Raw genomic sequence first — 7,598 nt, forward strand, 5'->3', positions numbered from 1 at the left:
AGAAGGACCTATTCCAAAGATCATCCAGGAGTTCCCGTCGTGGCGCAGTGGTTAACAAATCCGACTAGGAACCATGAGGTTGTGGGTTCGGTTCCTGCCCTTGCTCAGTGGGTCAACGATCCGGCGTTGCCGTGAGCTGTGGTGTAGGTTGCAGACGTGGCTCGGATCCCGCGTGGCTGTGGCTCTGGTGTAGGCCGGTGGCTACAGCTCCGATTCAACCCCTAGCCTGGGAACCTCCATATGCCGCAGGAGCGGCCCAAGAAATAGCAAAAAAGACAAAAAAAAAAAAAAAAAAAAAAAAAGAAAAAGATCATCCAGAATATAATTTGTGACAAGGCTAATCCAGAACATTTGACACAGGCTCAGGCCAGGAATCAGAAGTTTAGGACCCAAATTGAGTTAAGCTTCCATTTGTTTTCCATGTTTTCCTTTTTGGCAGAATGAGTGCAGCAGTAGAGAAAGCAAGAAGGTCATGATAAGGAGTCCAAAAAATGTCATAGGTCTTTATCTGGGTTACCACCTTGGAAACATCCTGCAGGAAGTCTGTCTTAGGTTTTCATTGTCCCTTTAAGCCAGCTTCAAAGGCTCATAGAAGTGGTGGAGTGATGGAAATACCAATAGTCTCTGAGTAGGATATGATGGACGAGTCTCTACCCAGGAGAGATGAGAGAGGTGTGTACATCGGGAAGACAGCTGGGAAGCAGGTAGAGAGGAGGAAGCCAGTTCAGAGACTGGATTCCCATTGCTCATCTTGTTTTTGGAGGACTTCGACGTGCAATAAGATGAACAGTTACCTGCTATGCTGAAGGCTACCTCTCAGGCCACAGACTCTGCAGCTTCAGCAAGCCTCTCATCAGGTCTGAATAAGGCAGGGAGGCCTAGCAACTGCATGAGGTTCAGTAGTGACTTAGGGAGCAACCAAGCCAGACCCCAGTGACCAGTAGAATTGACTATCCCTCTGCTGCCTCAGAGTTTGCTTTTAACAAGAGCTGGGTGTCCATTTCACAGCCAAAATCAATTCTAGTTGCTGAGGCTGAGGAGTCTACCACACCAGCCTCAGGGGCACTGCCCAGGATAGGTTCAAAACTCCCCATCATGAGCACTGGTATGTTCCAGAAGTACATTTCTCTCTCTTTCAGTCTCACTCTTGCTCTCTCCTGCTCTCTGAGATTGATTAAACAAGGAATTGAGGAAGCAACAGCTTTGGAAGGAACTGCATCTGTGGAGTCCTGAAGAGTGAAAAGAAGCCAGATTACAGAGTTTTTTAAAAAGGATTTTATCTTTTTTTCCCCACTTTAAAATTTTTTATTGAAGTATAGTTGTTTAAAAAGGACTTTATCAGGGAGAGGGAGGAGGTGGGATGGATTGGGAACTTGGATTGCCTTTGGAATGGATAAGCAATGAGATCCTGCTGTGTAGCACTGGGAACTATGTCTAGTCACTTATGATGGAGCATAATAATGGGAGAAAAAAGAATCTATACATGTATGTGTAACTGGGTCACCATGCTGTACAGTAGAAAATTGACAGAACACTGTAAGCCAGGTATAATGAAAAAAAAATCATTATATATGTTAAAAAAGGACTTTGTTACAGTTTGCCTTTTAATAATCGTTTGCTTTTTTTTTTTTTAAAAGCTGTCTCTGCCTTCATTTTCTCCCACTTTTTATTATGAAATGTTTCTTTTCTTCAGCAGCTTCCAAAAAAGAAGAAAAAAATAACAGAAAAATTTCAACCTCACAGAAAAGTTGGAAAACATGTACAATGACAACAAAAGAGCAACCCATAAAAATAAACTGGACTTCATCAAAATGAAAAGACCCTGTTAAGAAAATGAAAAGCCACAGTTTGAGAGAAAATATTTTAAAAACACATATCTGATAAAGGACTTGTATCTAGAATATATATAAGGGTTTGCACAACAGCAAAAAAATAACCTAATAAAAATGGGCAAAAGATGTGAACAGATACTTCACCAAAGAAGGTATACAAATGGAAAATAAGCGCGTGAAAAGATGCTTATAAGTCATTAGGGAAAATAAAATTAAAGCCATAATGAAGTACCACTAAATATGCATCAAAATGGCTGTAATCAAAGAAACTAACAATGTCAAGTGTTGATGAAAATGTGGAGGATTACATTACTGGTTGGAATGGAAAATGGAACCAACCACCATTTTGGAAAAGTTTGGCAAGTTTTTCATACAGTTAATCATAGAATAACTATCCCACTCCTCAGTGTTTACCCAAGAGAAGTGAGAATTTGTGTTCACACAAAAATCCATATGCAGATGTCTATAGTGGCAGTATTTATTCATAATTACAGTGTTAAAATTAGTGTTATAATCATAATTATAGTGTGGTATAACTATAAATTATACTCATAGCATTTGTTCATAATTGCCTAACACTGTAAACAATCCAAATGTCCTTTGGCTGATAAATAGACAAACTGTGGTATATCCTTTTTTATTCTTATTTATTATTATTTTTTATCTTTTGTGTTTTTAGGGCCGCACCTGCGACATATGGAGGTTCCCAGGCTAGGGGTCGAATCAGAGCTGTTTCTGCCGGCCTACACCACAGCCACAGCAACACCAGATTCAAGCCGCTTCTATGACCTACACCACGGCTCATGGCAACGCTGGATCCTTAACCCATTGAGCAAGGCCAGGGATCAAACCCACAACTTCATAGTTCCTAGTTGGATTCGTTTCTTGCTGTGCTACCATGGGAACTCCAGTATATTCTTTTTTAAATCAGGTTGTTTGTTTTTCTGATATTGAGTTTTATGAGCTGTTATATATTTTGGATATTCATTCCTTGGCAGTAATATCATTTGCAAATATTTTCTCCCATTCAGCAGTTTTTCTTTTTTTTTTTTTGTCAATGGTTTCCTTTGCTTTGCAAAAGCTTTTACTTAACTAGGTTCCATTTGTTTACTTTTGCTTTTATTTCTTTTGCCTTAGGAGACAGATCCAAAAAATATTGCTAAGATTTATGTTAAAAACTGTTCAGCCTATGTTCTCTTCCAGGAATTTTATGGTTTCAGATATTATTTTTAGGTCTTTAATCTATTTGAATTTACTTTCGTATATGGTGAGGAAACTTTTTTTTTTGCTTTTTAGGGCCACACCTGCGGTATATGGAGGGTCCCAGGCTAGGGGTCGAATTGGAGCTACAGCTGCGGCCTATGCCACAGCCACAGGCCTACACCACAGCCATAGCAACATCAGATCTGAGCCGCATCTATGACCTACACCACAGCTCACAGCAATGCCAGATCCTTAACCCAGTAAGCAAGGCCAGGGATCAAACCTGAAACCTCATGGTTCCTAGGTGGATTCATTTCCACTGCGCCACAACAGGAACAACTCTAGGAAATGTTTTATTCTTTTACATGTAGCTGTCCAGTTTTCTAAGCACCACTTATTGAAGAAACCATCTTTTCTCTATTGTGTGTTCTTGCCTCCTCTGTTGTAGATTAATTAACCATAGGTAAATGGGTTTATTTCTGGGCTCTGTATTCCACTCCATCCACTATGTGTCTGTGTTTGTGTCAGTATTGTGCTCTTTTGATTACTGTAGCTTTGTAGTAGACTGAAGTCAGGGCACATGATACCTCCAGCTTTATTCTTTTTCTCAAGGTTGCTTTGGCAATTTGGGGTCTTTTGTGGTTCCATATAAAATTTAAGATTATTTGTTCTAGTACTGTGAAAAATGTCAGGAGCATTTTGATAGGGATGGCATTAAATCTGTAGATTGCTTTTGGTATTATGGATATTTCAACAATATTAATTCTTCTAACACAAGAGCATGGGATATCTTTCCATTTATTTGTATCATCTTCAATTTCCTTCACTGACATTTTACAGTTTTCAGAATATAAGGCTTTCACCAAATACAGAAACAACTCACACAACTCAATATAAAAGAAAAAAACAGGAGTTCCTGTTGTGGCGCAGTGGTTAACGAATCCGACTAGGAACCATGAGGTTGTGGGTTCAGTCCCTGACCTTGCTCAGTGGGTTAACAATCCGGCTTTGCCGTGAGCTGTGGTGTAGGTTGCAGACGCGGCTCAGATCCCGTGTTGCTGTGCCTCTGGCGTAGGCCGGTGGCTACAGCTCCGATTCAACCCCTAGCCTGGGAACCTCCATATGCCGCGGGAGTGGCCCAAGAAATAGCTAAAAAGACAAAACAAACAAACAAAAAACAACAACCAAAAAAAGCAACCAAACAAAAAAACCTGAAACAACCTGATTTAAAAATGGGCAGAAGACCTGAATAGATCTTCTTTTCCTAAGAAGATATACAGATGGCTAGCAGGTATGTGAAAAGATGTTCAGCATCACTAATCACTAGAGAAATGCAGATCAAAACCACAATGAGATATCGCCTCACATATGCCAGAATGGCTATCATCAAAAAATATACAGGGAATTCCCGTCATGGCTCAGTGGAAACGAATCTGACTAGTATCCATGAGGACACAGATTTGATCCCTGGCCTTGCTGACTGGGTTAAGGATCCAGCATTGCCATGAGCTGTGGTGTAAGTCACAGACGTGGCTTGGATTGGTGTTGCTGTGGCTGTGGATAGGCCGGCAGTGACAGCTCTGATTTGACCCCTAGCTTGGGAACCTCCATGTGCCATGGATGTGGCTCTAAAAAGACAAAATTAAAAAAAAAAATTTAAAGCATGCTTAAAAAAACCCCTACAAATAACAAATGTTGGTGAAGATGTAGAGAAAAGGGAATCCTTGTGTACACTGTTGGTAGGAAAGTAAATGGTGCAGCCACTATGGAAAACAGTATGAAGGTTTCTCCAAAAAACTAAAAACAGAACTATGATGTGATCCAGCAACTTTACTCCTGGGTATATATCAGAAAAATATGAAAACATTAATTCAAAAAGATACATGTGCCCCAATGTTCATAGCAGCACTATTTATAATAATCAAGATATAGAAGCAACCCAAGCATCCACCCACAGATGAATGGACAATGATGTGGACACATAATGGCCATATCTGCTTTACCTATACATATATTTTATTTTTGCTGAATCATTTGAAAATAAGTTGCAGAGCGCACCGAGTGCTGAGGGAGCAGCACCTTGGTCCCCTGCTCCTGCGACATGGCCTTCAACTTTGGGGCTTCCTCAGGCACCTCAGGTGCCGCTGCAGCCACCACAGCCCTGTGGGTGGGTTTGGAGGATTTGGGACAACATCCTCAACAGCAGGTTCTGCATTCAGTTTTTCAGCTCCAGCTAACACTGGCACTACTGGACTCTTTGGTAGTACTCAGAACAGAGGTTTTGGACTTGGTACTGGTTTTGGCACAACAACTGGAACTGGTACTGGTTTGGGAACTGGACTTGGATTTGGAGGATTTAATACACGGCAGCAACAACAACAAAATACATTAGGTGGTCTCTTCAGTCAGCCTAGACAAGCTCCCACCCAGTCCAATCAACTGATAAATACTGCAAATGCTCTTTCTGCTCCAATACTACTGGGGGATAAGAGGGATGCTATTTTGGTGAAATGGAATCAACTACAGGCCTTTTGGGGAACAGGAAAAGGATATTTCAACAATAACGTTCCACCAGTGGAATTCATACAAAAAAATCCTTTCTGCCGATTTAAGGCAGTAGGTTACAGTTGTATGCCCAATAATAAAGATGAAGATGGCCTAGTGGTTTTAGTTTTCAACAAAAAAGAAACTGATATTCAAAGCCAGCAACAGCAGTTAGTAGAATCATTGCATAAAATTTGGAGAGGAAACGGGACCCTTACTGTTAAGTGTAGAGGGTATCAAAACGTTACCAGATGATCAGACAGAAGTTGTCATTTATGTTGTTGAGTGTTCTCCAAATGGTACTTCAAGAAGAGTTCCAGCCACAACACTCTATGCCCATTTTGAACAAACCATTGTAAAAACACAATTGCATCATCTTGGTATAACCCTTTCTATGACTAGAAAGAACTTTCTCCTGCACAGATCAAACAGCTTTTACAGAATCCTCCTGCTGGAGTTGATCCTATTATCTGGGGACAAGCCAAGGTGGACAACCCTGGTTCCGAAAAGTTAATTCCTATACCAATGGTGGGTTTCAAAGAATTTCTTCGAAGACCAAAGGTCCAAGATCAGATGATTAACCAGCATCAAACCAGATTAGATATCATATCTGAAGATATTAGTGAATTACAGAAGAATCAAATTACAACTATAGCCAAAATTGTGCAATACAAGAGGAAACTCATGGACCTTTCCCACAGAACCTTCCAGGTCCTAATCAAACAGGAAAATCAGAGGAAGAGTAGATATACCATCCAAGCTGATGAAGAGCAGTTGTGAGTTCAGCTAGATACAATTCAGTGTGAACTAAATGGCCCCACTCAGTTTAAGGGCCAACTCAATGAACTGATGTCCCAAATCACGATGCAGAATCATTTTGGAGCAGTCAGATCTGAAGAAAGATATTACATAGATGCAGATCTGTTGCAAGAAATCAAGGAGCATTTGAAACAACAGGAAGGCCTTAGCTGCTTGATTAGCATAATAAAAGATGACCTAGAAGATATCAAGTTGGTAGAACACGCATTGAATGAAACCGTCCACATCAGAAGTGGTGTCTTCAATTGACAGTTCACAAACTTGTGTTTAAGGTTTGTGACATACATCTTCTTGTCATACACCAAGCTTTCCTTAAGAACGAAACTGACCATAAAGAGAGAAAAGGAAAAAAAAAAAAAAATCCTCTCTCCTGGCTTGGTTTTTGAGAAGGCTACTGATAAATTATTATTCATCAAATCTGAAATGAGTCAACTGCTCTTCAGAGATAGCCTTTGAAAGCTTTACATCTAAAAGCTGTAATTACTTTAAAAGAGAATATGTAATTACCAAAAATATGTACTTTGTACATTTTTACAATAGCATTGTTCTTCAAAATAATCAGCGTTTAATGATTATTCTCCATTGAGCCTGTACTCTGCTTTCCATAGCAAGTAAATATGAAATATCAACTTTGCACATAACAACATAAACTGTATAATTACTTGGCTGTTGGAGATTTGTACTTCAGAATATAAATGTACATCAGTTTTTATATTTGTGAATTCATCTGTGGGAAGAGGAGCAAAGAAAAATCTAAGAGTATTTAGTGATTAATGTGGTTTTCTTTTCATTCTATAAAGATTTGAAAATATATTTTTATATTATTTTATTATTTGGAATTTACAGAACACACCTAAGCAATTAGAATATAACAGTTACATTTTATCATTTTCCAACTTTTTTAAACCTTTTTATTTCTAAAAAAGATGAAAACTTATGAACAAATTTTTGATTATAATTACTTTTTAAAAAAAGAAAATAAGTTACAGACGTCATGACATTTCACCTTATTTTGTCATACATATAAGGACTCTTTTTTTTTTTTTAACCTAAGATGTCCAAGAAAAGTAACAGCAACTCCAAGTATCCAACTTCCCCAACTGCAGTTAAAATGTCTTTTGTGGATTTCCCTTCGTGACTCAGCAGAAATGTATCTAACATCCATGAGGTTGCAGGTTCAATCCCTGGCCTCCCTCAGTG

At 39.2% G+C, this 7,598-nt stretch overlaps 1 pseudogene; it reads left to right on the forward strand.

The window, feature by feature from the left end:
- On the forward strand, positions 4,943 to 7,598 carry LOC100521188 (annotated as a pseudogene).

Source organism: Sus scrofa, chromosome 3 (genome assembly GCF_000003025.6).
Source record: "Sus scrofa isolate TJ Tabasco breed Duroc chromosome 3, Sscrofa11.1, whole genome shotgun sequence".
Lineage (NCBI taxonomy): Eukaryota > Metazoa > Chordata > Mammalia > Artiodactyla > Suidae > Sus > Sus scrofa.